General features: G+C 44.3%; 1 protein-coding gene across 8 annotated transcripts in view; it reads right to left on the minus strand.

Moving 5' to 3' along the window:
• The window catches only part of NLRC5 (NLR family CARD domain containing 5), a 103,583-nt gene that overhangs the window by 66,550 nt on the left and 21,218 nt on the right, over window positions 1-15,815 (minus strand). For 2 of the 8 annotated variants that reach the window (XM_023726876.1, XM_023726877.1), the window contains exon 3: window positions 13,931-14,035. The exons of the other annotated variants lie outside the window; for them this stretch is intronic. The gene's annotated coding sequence lies outside the window, so the exon portion shown is untranslated. The remainder of the gene's footprint in view (window positions 1-13,930; window positions 14,036-15,815) is intronic. 8 annotated transcript variants of the gene reach the window in all.

A 15,815-nucleotide genomic window follows, 5' to 3' on the forward strand; every position in this document is an offset into this window, starting at 1 on the left:
GACATGTCATGGGGTTGTTAACCAATGTCTTAAAACAATATGTGTACTGACTGTTTAATGAGAAACTATTTGTTCTGTAAACCTTCACCTAAAGTACAATTTAAAAAAAAAATGTGCAGGCCCTTGATTCAGCAATGCTGTTTCTAGGATTCTAACCTTAGAAAACAATCATGGATGTACATAAAAATTTTAATTGCAAAGATGTTCACTACAAGATTATTTATAATAGTTAAAAAGTGGAAGCAATCTAAATGTCCAATAATTGGTTAAATGGTGGTCTATCCATACAGTGGGATATGCTGTAACATTTTCAAATGTACTTTCTGGTACTACTGTATTTCTTAATAATAATAGCAAACACATAGCTTGATATATCTCATTTAATCCTCACAACCTCAGGGACTCTACGTCAAATCCTGAAAAGGGCAAGGGGCCCACTCAGGAGCCAATCTTACCATTGCCCAGAGCCTGGGGCAAAGGACAATGTATCCTGGGGTTCAGACCCCAGCTGCTCCCTCGGCCCCTGGTACAGCCCTACTGGGCATGTGTCTCCAGCCCTTCTGGTCATCTCTCCCCAGGTGGACTAATAGAACAGCTCCTCGCTCAGGCAAAGAGCTTTAGAACTCATGAAACATGCTCACAACCATGACCTTCTAGGGTAGGCAGGGCCCAACATCCCCACTGAACAGATGGAAAGGTTGAGGCCCAGGGGCGATAAAAGATGTGCCCAAGGTCATACAGCAAGACCATGGCAGAGCCAGAATTAGAACCAAGATTTCTTGCTTCCCAGGCCAGGAAATTTCCAAGGCCGTGGAGCTTTAGATAGCCCCAGACAAGTGCCAAGTGCTAAGCCCCTGGACTTCATGCTGTCTTGGCAAGAAAGTGTGGCTATGACCTAGGGCACAGCTTCTTTTCCTGTCTGTAGTGTCCAAAGTCCATGCTGCCCATAAAGAAATCACCCAGGCGGCATGGTGCCAAGTGGAATAAAGAGTGCCTGGATGGCATGATTTCTGGGGAGGTTCTTCATCCTTGAATTTATCTTCCAGCCTATTTTCTGGGAGAGGCAGACAATAGGGGAAATGTTTGAAAATATAATAAAGAGACCATTATTAGAACTTCATGGTACTGGATTAAAATAGAAAAAAATGATCAAAGGAATGAGGTAGAGTCACTGTAGCCCCCAGGCCTTGCTCTTGCTGTTCCCTTTGCCTGGAGAGCCCTCCCACCTCCAGTCAACATACACACTCATACACGCACATACACGTACACGCACATACCACACACAGACACACACCACACCACACACACCACACACACCTCCACCACACACAGCACACACACACAGACATACATACACACACACCACACCACACACACACACATATACCATACACACACATGCCCACACACCACATAACACACACGCACACACCTCTGGACTTATCTCTGTAACTCAGCTCTGGTCTGGCTTCATTTCTGCCTGAAACCCCTGTCAGATTCCCATCCTCCCAAGATAAAGTCATCCTTGTTGCTGTGGCCTCTGTAAAGCTGATATACATCGAGTGTCCAAGAAAGGTTCAAAGGATGAATAAATAAATGGTCCTTCACCATCTCCTCCCAGACCTCACACACCTGCAGCTCCGCCTCGTGACCTGCTCCCAGTCCCACCTCAGGACTCCTTGCCTTGCACATGCTGGGTCCTCTGCCTCAAATTCCCTTCCCTTGTTTTCAGCCTTGCAAATGGCTCCTTCTCCTTCCAGACCCAGCTCAGGGAAGTCTTCCCACTGCCTTCCCAGCCCGAGTTACACCTCTGACTGCTGGGTTTCGTTTCTATCGTTCTGTCCTTACTTCTCTATTGCAGAGTTTGCCTCCTCACACTGTTGTTTCCTACTAGCCTGCTGGCTTCCCTCGGCGGGCTGGGACTACCTCGAGGGCAGGGGCAAGGTCTGGTTCTGGATAAAAGCAAATGCCTTGGGACCAGGGCCCTGAATTTGAGTCTCTACCAGTTACTAGCCATGTGACTTTGGTCAGGTTATTTAGTCTCATGGTACTTCTGTATCCTCATCTGTAAAATGGGAATGATGTAGATCAGGTTCCTAGAAGTAGAACCCAAGATGAGGATTCTTGAAAATATGCTTATTGAGGGGGTAAGGGAAGAAGGGCAGGGTAGAAGAAGAAGCTTCTGATGTGAAGTTTAGGAACTTCTACTCCGGTTCGCAAGGAGAGGACACTCATACTCAGCTCTCCACTCTTAATGGGAAGAGTCCCCTCGAACATGGTGCCCTGCTTACAACAAACCACAGCTGTGGTGTGAAGGATTGCTTTTATATGGTCTTTCTTGCCATCGTCTTATAACTCCCACCAAATGACTGGGTGGAACTATGCAGATAAGGTGATTGTAGCCCATGAAGGGGATTGGATAGCTTAATAATAATGCAAATAAGGTGCACAGCAACTTGTGGGGGTGGGACCATGCAAATAAGGTGTATGGACCCTAATGAGGGGATTAGTTGGTTTTACCATCCTGCTAGGCTTAAAATGAGCCATCCCAGAGGCAGAAAGGGCAGACCTCATTACCACCAAGAAAGAAGAGCTAGGAGTGCAGCACATCCTTTGGACCTGGGATCCCTGCGCTGAGAACCTCCTAAACCCAGGAAACAAAGAGAGATAGCTGTAATGCCGGACATGGCGAGAGATGGTGAGAAGCAGAGGCAGGAAAATGACAGCAGCAGAGGCAGCAGAATCAGGAGGCCAGCAGGAGATGGTGTGGTGGGCTTCCTGGCTCATACAGCGCGAGAGCTGACTGCCTTCGGGCCAAGGCTTCCTGGCAGAGTAAGGTGCCCCCAGGCACTTATTGGTGGATCTAAAGAGCTTTGTAACACTTGCCCTAGTAGGACAGAGGCCTGGCTGAGTGGTCAAGGGGCCAGGGGCCAGAAAGAAGTCTGCCTGTGGACACGGCCTAGAAAAGCTTGTCCTGCTTGAAAAACTGTATTCTGAGTCATTTCTGGTTCTGAATTATAACCTGTTACTTCCCTAATAAACCCCATAACTGTGAGTATGGTCTGTGAGTTCTTTGTGGCCACTGCAAGAAATTATTGAGCCCAGCAGAGAAGTATGGTACTATTTGTCTTAAAAATACACTATTTGTCTCAAAAATACAACAACAATACTATATTTTTTTCCATTGGGGTATTATAGCTTGGTTTTATATTTATAACTTAGAAGTTAAGAGCCAGGCTGTCTAGTTTGGGATTTATCTTTCCACCATTTGCAGGCTGTGTGACATTGGGTGAGTTATGTAACCTCTCTGGGCCTCAGTGTTCTGATCTGTAAATGAGTGAGAGGGACATTTGATGCTAGAATAGGTAAACAGGTTGGCGAGAGGAGCTATGTCTGATCTCTGCCTCATAGGAATCAGTCTTGGGCTGTTCATCTTGATTCTCCTTCCCCCTTGTGAAGTTAGAGGAGGTCAGATGCCTCCGCCATACCATTTTTACAAGAGCCAAGCAATTCTTGCCCTCTAAGAGTCCCCTAAGGCCTTGGGGGTGGAAAGGCCACAAAGGCAGCCATACTGAGATGGAGTTCCTGAGGGTACCTCCTGGTGACTAACACTTAGCCCTGCCCCCCTCTCCTATGTGGGGTCTTTCCCTCTGGCTCCCCAGTTGTATGGCTCTGCCAGTTCCTCTCACCCAGACCAGTTCCTCTTACCCACAACAAACTGAAAATAAAGCTGAGGTTTGGAAATCCCCTTCTTATCTCCAACATGAGGACATGGGCAGGGCTGAGGACCAAGGAATCATGTGCTGAATTGGGGGTTGAGGGGGGCGTCCCAGGACAAGAAGAAAGCTTGAGATGCAAAGGAGAGAAGGCCTGGTCCCGAGGTTCAGACTCGCGGCCTGAGAATTGAGTTGACTACTTTGAAGGGAAAATTGGCAGTAACCACTAAACTTGAGGTGTATCCACATTTGACCCCAAAATTAGACTTCTTGGCACCTACCCTGGAGAGTCATCACCCGGGAACACACAGAGCCTTGGATAAAGAAATTCCTTTGTGGTGTTGGTAACAACCCAGATATCCATCAATAAAGTTTGGTGTAACCACACTATGAGATTATGGGAATGGAGATCACTGATTATGTATTGACACGGCTGGATCCTCAAGATTACTATATAAACAAGACACGTTGTATAATGACATGCACAGTATGGTACTATTTGTCTTAAAAATACACTATTTGTCTCAAAAATACAACAACAATACAATATTTTTTTTCCACAGGGGTATTATAGCATGCTTTTATAACTTAGAGGTTAAGAGCCAGGCTGTTTAGGTTTGGGATTGATCTTTCCACCATTTGCAGGCTGTGTGAGATTGGGTGAGTTATGTAACCTCTCTGGGCCTCAGTGTTCTGATCTGTAAAATGCGGAGGATAACAGCTCCTAACTCACCAGGTTCTTGTGGGGGCTTCAACGAGTTAATACATGTAAAGCACTGTCTTAGTTATCTAGTGCTACTCTAACAGAAATACCACAAATAGGCTTTAACGAACAGAAATTTATTTTCTCACTGTTTAGGACACTAGATGTCCAAATTCAGGACGTCAGCCTTAGGAGATGTCTCAAAAGAGTCTGACTCAAGACACACCCAACACTAATCCTGTCTCATTAACATAACAAAGACAACCCAATCCCAAATGGGATTATAACCACAGGTATAGGGGTTAGGATTTACAACACATATTTTTGGGGACACAGTTCAATGCATAACATTCCACCCTTGGGCACCCAAAAATTCATGTCCTTGCCACATGCAAAACACATTCACCCCATCACATCATTCCAAAAGTCTTAAATCAACTCCAAGTCCAAAATCTCATCTTCTGAATCATGTAAATCAAATACGGGTGAGACTTTAGGCATATTCCACCCTGGTGCAAAATTCCTCTTCATCTGTGAACCCGTGAAATCTAGACTACAAGCTTATCTGTGTCCAAAGTACAATGGTAGAACAGGTACAAGGTAGATGTTTCCATTACAAACGGGAGAAATTACAGGGAAAGAAGGGATAACAGGCACCAAGCAAGTCCAAAACCCAGCAGAACAATTTACGTTAGCTCTCAAGGCTTACAAATAATCTTCTATTCTCTGAGACCATCTAGGCAATAGCCCTGCCCTCCAGACTCTGGGTGTTGGCCATGCTTTTCAGATTCTTGGTGGAGGCACCTTGGCCCTGGGCTTCACCTCTGTCTTCCAGGCCCACTGGGATGGCAACCCTGCTCCCTCAATTTTCGACTTTCCCATTCTCCTAGTCCATCTGAGTGGTGACCTCACCCCCTCAGCCCAGGCAGGCCCTGTTCTTCTGCTTGTTGGGCATAGCAGCCCCACCCCTCATCTTTGGGTGGTAGCCACATTCCCCCCACGCCCGCCCCTGGCACTCCTTATCTGCAACCCCACACTCCGGAATTGATTGGTGAAGATCTGACGCTTTAAGAACTAGGAGGGTGTGGCCCCACCTTTGAGATCCAGGAGACCTTGACCTTATCCTTTGAAACTGAGAAGGCCCTGTTTCCTGTGCTCCTTCCAACAGGTCTGCTAATTTCTGAGCTGCTCCAGGGATAATCCTTTTCTTTGCTTGGAGGGCACGGATGTAGTCCCTTTGGCCTGTTTTCTGTCTTTCTACAAGAGGACAGTTTTCTTTCCTTTTGTCCTGTCTCTGACCCCTTCAGTCTAAACTGATGGGTTTTTGCTGTGGTAGTTGGTTAGATCCATCAGTCACAGGCTTAATCTCTTTAACAAAAGATTGTCTAGCCACGTCCTTGATGAAAACTCTAGAACACATGTCCTTAGTTTGTACAAAAGAATTTTTGAAATCTTTGTGTTTTCATTTTGCACAGTTCATGTTTAAGTCCATCTCTTTCCTCCCGTATTTTACTATAAGCAGTAAGGAGAAACCACATGACTCCTTTAAGAGCTTGCTTAGAAATCTCATCAAAAGTAAAAAAAATTAAATAAATAGAAAATTAAAAAAAAAAAAAAGAAATCTCATCAGCCAGATATCCAAGTTCATCACTTACAAGTTCTACCTTCCACCAACCATTTGAACATAATTCAGACAAGTTCTTTGCCACTGCATAAAAAGCATCACCCTTAACTCTGTTGTCCAATCACATGTTCATCAATGTCTTTTGACGCCTCACTAGAAGCACATTCAATGATCACATTTCTAGCAACATTCTGTTGCTGGTGCTATATGTATTCTTTAAGATGATAGAGACTTTATAGCTGTCCTCACTTTCTTCTAAACCCTCAACAGAATTGCCTTTGACATGCATAAGTCTACCAACAGTCTCTTCAAGGCAATCTAGCTTTTTGCTATTAAACCAAAAAAACAAAAACAAAAACAAAAATCTATTGCCGTCGAGTCGATTCCAACTCATAGTGACTCTATAAGACAGAGGAGAACTGCCCCATAGAGTTTCCAAGGAGCAGCTGGTGGATTCAAACTGACAACGTTTTGGTTAGCAGCCTTTTACTATTAAGCACTTTAAAATTCTTCCAGCCTCTATCCATTACCCAATTCTAAAATCACCTCTACATTTTAGATACGTGTTAGAACAGCAACCCACTCTCCTGGTACCAAATTCTGTCTTAGTTATCTAGCGCTACTGTAACAGAAATACCACAAGTGGATAGCCCTAACAAACAGAAATTTATTTTCTCTCTGTTTAGGAGGCTAGATGTCCACATTCAGGGCACCGGTTCTAGGGGCAGGCATTCTTTGTCAGCACTGGAAGAAGGTCCTTCTCTCTTCTGAGCTTCTGCTCCTAGGTGATCTTCATGGCTTGGCATCTCTCTTCCCCCATCTCTACTTGCTAGCTTGCATTTTATCTCAAAAGAGATTGCCTCAAGATACACCCTACACTAACCTTGTCTCATTAATATAATAAAGATGACCCATTCCCAAATGGGATTATAACCACAGGCATAGAGGTTAGGATTTACTACACATATTTTTTGGGGACACAGTTCAATCCATAACAAGCACTTAAAACAGTGTCTGGCACTTAGTAAGCTATATATACGTTGTTATTGTTGTTGTTAGTTGCTGTCGAGTTGGCTCTGACTCATGGCAACCTTATTTATAACAGAAGGAAACACTGCCTGGTCCTGTGCTGTCCTCACATGTTTGAGTCCGTTGTCACAGCTATCATGTCAATCCATCTTATGGAGGGTTTCCCTTGTTTTCTCTGACCCTCTACTTTACCAACCTGATGTTAGCCAATGAAAACCTTATGGATAATAACAGGAGCTATATATAAGTATTATTATTTGTAGGATGTAAAGATTTAGATAAAGTTCTGGAAAGTGACACACTTTGTGTGGTAACAGTGGTTACCTCAGGGGAGGGGACTGGCGTGGGGTGGGGAAGCAGTGAGTAAAGGAGATTTTAGTCTTATGCAGAAGGTTCTTCACTTTTTGCAAGGACGGTTTAGTCATGTAACACATGGTTTGAAAAAAAAAAAACTTTTTTTAAAGGAAAAAGAAAACGAAAAATGAGTAATGTGGAAAGTTAAGCCCTTTGAAGTTAGAAGGGGAATTTTGCTTCTAGGATGGACCATCTGAACAATTTCTTCCCTTTCTGCTGATGGAAGAAAGACCTGGGGAGGATGGGGGCTGGTTGGGGCCTGGGTTCTGTGCCCAGTGTCCACACCAACCGGTTGGGTGTCACCAGGCAAATCCGTGCCCTTTCTGGGCCACAGTTTGTTTGTATGTCAAGTAAAGGAACAAAACAAAAAACAGTTAAACAGTTGCCATTGAGTCCATTCAGATTCATGGTGACCCCACGTGTGTCAGAATAGAACTGTGCTCTGAGACTTTTCAATGGTTGATTTTTCAGAAGTTGAAAAATGTTAAAAACAGGCCTTTCTTCCGAGGCACCTCTGAGTGGACTTAAGCAGCCAACCCTTCTGTTAGCATCCAAGCATATTAACCGTTTGCACCACCCAAGTACATATGTTGAGTAGGGTTAATAATTTCTACCTAGCCTGTCTCACAGGATCTGTGGAGCTGATAAAAGAGCCTCTGGAGTCAGGACGGGTGGATAGTGGTTAAGACTTTGGCTGCTCACCAAAAGGTCGGCAGTTCAAATCCACCAGGAGCTCCTTGGAAACCCTGTGGGGCAGTTCTACTCTGTCCTATAGGGTAGCTGTGAATTGGAATCAATTCGGTGGCAATGGGTTTTGGTTTGGAGTCAGGAGGCCTGGGTTCAAATCCTGATTTCAACCCTTAGTTCTGTGGAAACTTGGGCAAGGTTCATAATCTTGGGCGAGTGTGATGACCTGTTCTTACCTTCTTCAATTAGTCTTTCCATTGCTCGTCTTAATGCAACAGCTTTCCGTATCATGTGTCCATGTACCCTGGAACTGCCGTCTGTGAACCAAGAAGCCTTCTGCTGCTCTGCAAAAAGTAGTTCATAGGGCACTGTCTATGTAGCAATGGGCTCTGGTAGCTTCTCAAGTGATTCCAGAGTAGGCACTATAGGAAAAGAGGCTACCTGCTTGTGGAAATAGTGGGTAGCTCCCTGCATTCCCCCAATAGTTTGTTCTTGTAGGAACCATTTCCATTTTATTATGGAACTGTTTTGGGGATTGCCTTTCTTATTAGAGTGTTTCTCTGATATTACCCAAGACATTATGGCTTTTTCAGGTCTCAAGATGATTTTGTATATTTCTGTCATTGAGGCAGTCTCAATCAACACCCAATAGCAGGCGAGTAATTGCCTTTCAGATGGCATGTATCATGCTGCAGCATCTGGAAACTTTCTAGTCCAGAATCCCAGTGGTCACTGTAGGGCGGCCTTCTCAGGTTTTTGCCATAAGCTCCAGTCTGCATAAACACTTGCGGCAGACACCTCCAAAATCATGTCTGAATATGGATCATAAGGGCCTAAAAGGCAGCGAGACTGAGACCACTTTCTGTAATTCAGACATAACCTGCTGTTGCTCTGGCTCCCATTTGAATGCAGTTTTCTTCCCAGTGGTTTTATGGATGGAGGCTAGCGATATTCCCAGATACGGAATATGCGTTCTCCAAAATCTGAATAAACCAACCAAATGTTGGGCCTCCTGCTTAGTCTTGGGGGTAGGTAGTGACAGAAACTTATTCTTGGTTGCCTGCACAATGTCACAGATGGCTCCTGTCCAAGTTATTCCCAAGAACTTCACCATTTGGGCAGGGGCCTGGATTTTTGCTGAATTTATTAACTAGCCTCTGTTGGTCATGTGGGCCACTACTGTATTCAAATAAGCCCTAGCCTGCACCAAATCCAAGTCTTTTCTAACCAAACTGCAACAGTAAGCAGGTAAATTCAAGTAACTCTGTGGCAATCCAGTAAAAGTAAATTGGAATCCTCCAGATGGGAAAGCAAACTACAACTGACTCTTTTCTAAGATTGGGATCAAGAAAAAGGCACTTGCAAGATCAGTCACTTAGTGTCAGTCTCTTTTAGCCTGATGTATCTTCTGCACCGTTGGTACCATGTCTGGAACAGCTGAAGCCACAGTGGCACTACTTTATTTAGGCCTGGATAGTCTACTGTCAGCGTCCATGAGTCATCTGCTTTTTTCATGGGCCATACAGGGCTGTTATACAGAGAATTTGTTGGCACCAACACTCCAGTCTTTAGCATGTCTTTAATCAAAGCAGTAATCTCCTTTTGTTCACCAGGTATCCTACACTGTTTCAAATTAACAACCTGAGTGGGTTCAGGCAATTCTAATGGTTCCCATTTGGCATGTCTAATCAATACCGGCCTAAAGGCAGACTTACATAACTTCAGTTTTACAATATCAGGTAGAGGGAGTGTTCCCCAACTAGACATAATATCCACACCAATAACACATTCAACTAAGGAAGATGCAACTACTTCATACAAGATCTGTTTAAATTTTCCAATTCTCATCCAAACTTTCACCTCAGCCCCATCAACTGTTGCATTCCCATATGCCCCCAGTCTAACTTTAGACCTCTTCAAGATTTTATTGACAGATTTTGGGATTACAGTACATTTGACTCCTGTGTCCAGAAGCCCCAAGAAGGTCTCTTCCCCATCCCTGGGCCATTTCACCCACACATGTGCATATGGCCTTAGGTCCCCTGCTAGGGGGATCAACTAGCTGAGTCTCTGCTTCAAATGATCCTAGGTGGAATCTCCCATCATTAAATTACTCCCAACTAGGGTGAATAGATTAGACTTGTTCAGACCTCTTTAATGTTGGGGGACCAGTAGGATTTTCCGATGGTCCACCCTACCTCCTATAGAGCTGCATTAGAACCTTTGCCTCAACTCCATCAATGTCCAATATAATCATCACGTTTCTTAGTAACCATTTAAAAATCTCCATCCTGCTGGGGCTAAGTTCTTTTCCCATTGCCTCTTCCCATTCTCCTATGAATCTCCCTTATGTTCCTTGCATCTATAAGACCCATATGGGGAAGCTGTGCCAACAGAACCAATAAGGCTTCTCAGATTGTTGCTTTGTTTTGCAGTATCAGGATTACATGGGGTGCCCACGTAGAAGAGACTCCCTTGATGACCATATCTACCATGACCTGTGTAAGGGACATACTCATTGGATGAATATCCTGATCACTATAAAGCCATTCCAGCATGGTTTGCATAAGCAGCACATCGGCTGCTTCCTCTGGAGTGTTCCATTAGAGGAGGAGAGGGACAGCTTTCCTTCTCAGGGTAAACAAATCTTACTGCAAATTTTATCCAGTCCACCAGGCTGGCCGTCCCTCTGGGTTAACTTGCTGTGTAACTAGATCTTGTATCATCATTTGTGACTGATTCATAGTGAGTTGTGGGTCTTGCATCAACCCAAACATACTCTTCCATTCTGCAGCATCAAAACTAAAGACACTGCCCCTAAATTAGTCACTCTAAAAATCCATTTTAGTAATGGTTCCTCAGGAAGCTGATGATACCGATTTACAAATTGAAGCAACTCCTTTACACTATACCCCCTGGTTTCAATAGTTTCTTGGTTTTTCCCGTTCTCCCAGACTATGTTCTTGGTGACTAGTGATCTAGGGGCACTTCCCATTGTTATGACCTGATTTTTCTTTTCCAAGTCAGCCCTGAGGTTGGCCCTAAGACTAGCAGTCAGGGACTATCGGACCAGATCTGGACTTGGTTCAGTGCTAAAATCCGCCCCTACATTCTTTTTCTCTGCCATTGCAGCTATTACTGTTAACACAAACCAAGGAATTGTATGTCTGGCCCTTTCCTTATCACCCTGTATTTCCATATGCATCCAGCTAGCCAATTCCTCAGGAGTTAGATTCACCACTCCTACTCTCCATGAATAGCTTTGCCCTGTGTAACTGATTGACATATAACAGCTGCTTCAATCCATGGGTGTTTTTTATCCCATCCAGAAACCAAGGGTTTCTCATTCTCCCATTTATCCTCTTTTTTCCAAAACCATGTATTCCAGTGAGTCTGGCCTGTTGCAGCGAAACCCACCATTCTGACCCCAACTAAATGAATAATTTCTTTTGTAAGGATCAGCACAAAGCTGGTTCCTATGAGGTAGAGGTTAAAGATGTCCCAAATGTCCAACTTTTCCATATTGCTGTACCACTCCATCATCTTTAACACCAATTACTCCTCCTCCCCTCAGTACTCTCACTTCCGTCTTTGGGTTCCATAATTTACTGCAATGTCTCACAGAACTCATAAACTGTATCAAGGAAATGGCTCAAAATGTTGTGGAGGCTGGTAAGCCTAAATCCACGGGTCAGGCATAGGTCTATCCTCACTCATGTGGCTGCAGGGACTAACGAAGCCAAATTGGCAGGCCAGACAACAGGCTGCTGGCTCACAAGGCTGCGGAAGCTGGTAAATCAGGTCAGACAATAGGATGCTGGCCCATAGGACTGCACAAGCTGGCAAATCCTAGTATCAGCAGGTTAGACAGGCAGGCCACTGGCCCAAGTCCCAAGAACTGGCAGTCAGACAATGATGAACCAGATGCAGGATCCAGATGCAGAGAGAGACAGCCCCACCAGAGCACCCACATATATACATTGGATAAAGGCCACACCCCAGAGAGGGGCATGACTTGAGTAAGGGTGGGACTTGAGTCACACTCTCCTGCAAGGCTGTGACTCAAAGTACACCCCACACTAATCCTGCCTCATTAACATAAAGAAGTTAGGATTTACAACACATAAAATGGAGGATAATTAGAATAATTACATCAGATCACAAAATGGAGGACAGCCACACAATACTGAGAATCACGGCCTAGCCAAGCCAACACCCAACACCGACCACCACACTTTGTTAGGGTTCCATACACCTTATTTGCATGGTCCCACCCGATCATTGCGTGGGAGTCACAAAGACTATGGCTAGAAGGGCCATATTAAGTAATTCACTGTTCCACATGGGTGTTACCAGGCAAGTCCCTTCCCTCTCTGGACCACAGTTTGTTTGTATGTCAAGTGAAAAAAAAACAGTTGAACAGTTGCCATTGAGTCAATTCCAACTCATGGCAACTCCATGTGTGTCATAGTAGAAAGGTGCTCCATAGGATTTTCAATCGCTGATTCTTCAGAAGTAGAAAAATTAAAAAAAAACAAACAGGCCTTTCTTCCGAGGCAGCTCTGGATGGGCTCGAACCACCAACATTTCTGTTCACATCAGAGCATTTTAACTGTTTGCACCACCCAGGGACGTATATTGAGTAGGGTTAATAATTTCTACCCAGCCTGTCTCACAGGATCTGTGGAGCCTCTGAGGTCAGGAAGCCTGGGTTCAAATCCTGACTTCAACCCTTAGTTCTGTGCAAACTTCGGCAAGTTTGGTAATCTCTCTGTGCAATGGTTTCTTCATAAACGGAGGTGATGATTTCATGTTTACCTCACAGGGTCACTATGAGGACTGAAGACATTAACACAGAAAGTGCACAGCACAGAGTGGGGACTCAAGTTCTTAGGCCAGGTCAGGCAACAGGCTGCAGCATCCCACTTGTGTTTCCTCGTTAAATCCTCAATCAACCTTCAGAGGCACATGGCTTCCTCCATTTTACAGATGAAGAAACAGGCTCTGAGCCATCAAGAAGCAAAGTGTTTTTGAAACCTACGCTGGTTTCTAACTAAACACTATACTGCCTTCAACAAGTGGTCATCTTTCAAGAATAAATTATCATTTTAGTATATCGTTACTCTTTTTCTACTCACTAGTACCATGCATGCTTATTTGGGAAGTTCTCAGCATTGCAGAAATATACAATGTGAAATTTGCCCACCATCTCACCATTTGGGGATGAGTGTATAATTTCCAAGACTTTGGAGGATCCATGTTTGAGGATATTTTTTTCTTATCTGGGAATCAGAACATTATATCCTTAAAAATGTTCTAGAAACTATGTCACTTTAACTTAAATTTAGTTTTTAAAGTATCATTTGCCATGAACTGAAGGTAATGCAAAAATGAAACACAAGGACAACAAAACCAAAACACAGGCATTCCCAGGGTTTTGAACGAGATCCGTTCCTAAGTCTGTCTTTAAGTCAAATCTGTAGGTAAGTCGGAACAAGTACATACGGTTCTCATTTAATGTCAGTTAGTCAAATGTTTGTCTTAGTGTGTAGCATGTATTTTACCTTTCAGTACATATAAAACACTTAAGAAACACTTTCAAATACACTAAAACTTCTTAAACTTAATAATACAGTACACAATAATAATACAGTACTATAATAATAAAAGTAACTACATATGGTACTGTACTGAACAGAGAGAATCTCTATGTGCGTATATGGTAGGTGTACAGTACTGTAAAAAACATTAAAGAAACAGTTCTTAAAGCAGTTTAGATAGGGAAAAAAAAGATCATGACTAAAGGTTAACACTTACTCTCGTTCACTGATGTCTTGCATACCAGAAGGGGCATGAGTGAGGTAACATGATGATAACATTGATAACTGGATGATGCAGGAGAAGATGACGGAGAGATGGCTACTGTTGAAGATAATGGACGTGGTGTTAGAGTCAGGGTTTGATTCTGCTGTGGGGGAGTGGGGGAGGTTATTACTGCAGTGAATTTCTTGAAGAAGGCATCAAGGGTGGTTTGTACAGAGCTTTTCTTTTTCTCCTCATAAATGGCCTTGTAGCAGTGGAGGCACTAGGTAACTGTACAGCAAACTATGGTGAACCTCTCTGTATTAGGATCTTGCTCCTCTAACTTTGCCATCCCTGCTTCAATGAGGCAAAAGGCTTCAGCTGACTCTTCCATCAAAAAATTTTCAGGGAGGACTTCCAGCAAAATGGTGCTCTAGGCAGAAGCACCACGCCGTCCCTCCACAGTAAAGATCCGAAAAACTAAGCTGAACAGAGAATACAACAATCCTGAAACCCTAAAACATCAAATGAAGAGATGAAGAACTCAGCCAAGCACCAAATGGAGTGAGAAAACTGACAGAGAATGGAGAGCGAGGAGAGATTCATGCAGAGGTCCCCTACCAGCTAACGTAGTGCGGATCCGCCTTCTTGGGCTCCTATCGGAGCCCAGCAAACAGGGGGTATGAGAAAGCAGCTTCATGGAGCTTCCAGCGGGAGATAAAACAACCGGTAATTTGCAATATACGCTTTCCCACCCCCACCCTTCCTCACCCCCACTCGGCCTCCTATGCTTCCCGCGGCCAGTCTCTTGTCCAGGAAACACCGGCTGTGTGTGATTCCACACACCCGAACGGGCCGGCTCTCTGAGTACCATTTGTTGGCTGCTGGTGTTGCTTTTTTCTGCTTCTTTTGATTTCTTCCTTACCTCTCACCACCTCCCGCTCCTTTCGCTCAAATACCTGACTCCGTGCGCCATCTTTGCTTCTTCCTGAGGGGCTGCAGAGCTCCAGTAATTTGTGATATATGCTTTCCCACTCCCTACCGTTCTTCACCCACACTCGGCCTCCTCTGCTTCCCGCGGACACAGTCTCTTGTCTGAGAAACACCGGCTGCTTGGATTCCACCAGCCCGCACTAGCTGGCTCTCTGAGTCCCATTTGTTGGCTGCTGGTGTTGCTTTTTTTCCTGCTTCTTTTGATTTCTTCCTTACCTCTCACCACCTCCCCCTCCTTTCGCTCAAATACCTGGCTCTGTGCACCATCTTTGCTTCTTCCTGAGGGGCTGTGGAGCTCCGTTCGAGTGTGGAGCTGCTTCCCGGTCTGGGCTGCCGTGCTGGTGGGATACTGGAGCTTTTGTTCGTTTGTTTGTTTGTTTTCTTTTCCTTTTCTTGAATACCAGAAGGGGCATGCGTGCCTTTTCTGGCCAGGCAGTGCTGCGTGGCAAGGAGACTAGCCCCTCAGCTTGCACAGACGTGCAGAGGGATCCCTGAGAGCATTTCTTTTTACAGTTTTTTGTTTTTTTTCCTGTTTTTTGGGGGGTTTTTCTTGTTATCATTTTTTTTTTAATTTGTTTTGTCTTCTTTTCCCTTTTTTCCCCTTTTTGTCTTTCTTCATTACTCAGTTTCTCATCTCTCTATATCTTCTGTTTCTGTTCCCTGCATACCTGGCATTGTATACCTCTGTGCCTTCTAGCCAGGCTGTACTGCAACACCTGAGAGCGACTTTCCCAGACCTCATAGCTGCACTGATGGGATCCCTGGGAACTTTGTGGTTCTTTAACCTTTCTGATTTTTATTTATTCATTCTTTTCTTTTCTTCCTCTTCCCCTTTCTGTTTTTCTCCATTTCATAGTCTCTCAACTCTCCACTCCAATGGCAAGCTCCCCTAGAATTCTTTTTTTTT

The sequence above is a fragment of the Trichechus manatus genome, unplaced genomic scaffold (genome assembly GCF_000243295.1).
Source record: "Trichechus manatus latirostris isolate Lorelei unplaced genomic scaffold, TriManLat1.0 scaffold00014, whole genome shotgun sequence".
Classification (NCBI taxonomy): domain Eukaryota; kingdom Metazoa; phylum Chordata; class Mammalia; order Sirenia; family Trichechidae; genus Trichechus; species Trichechus manatus.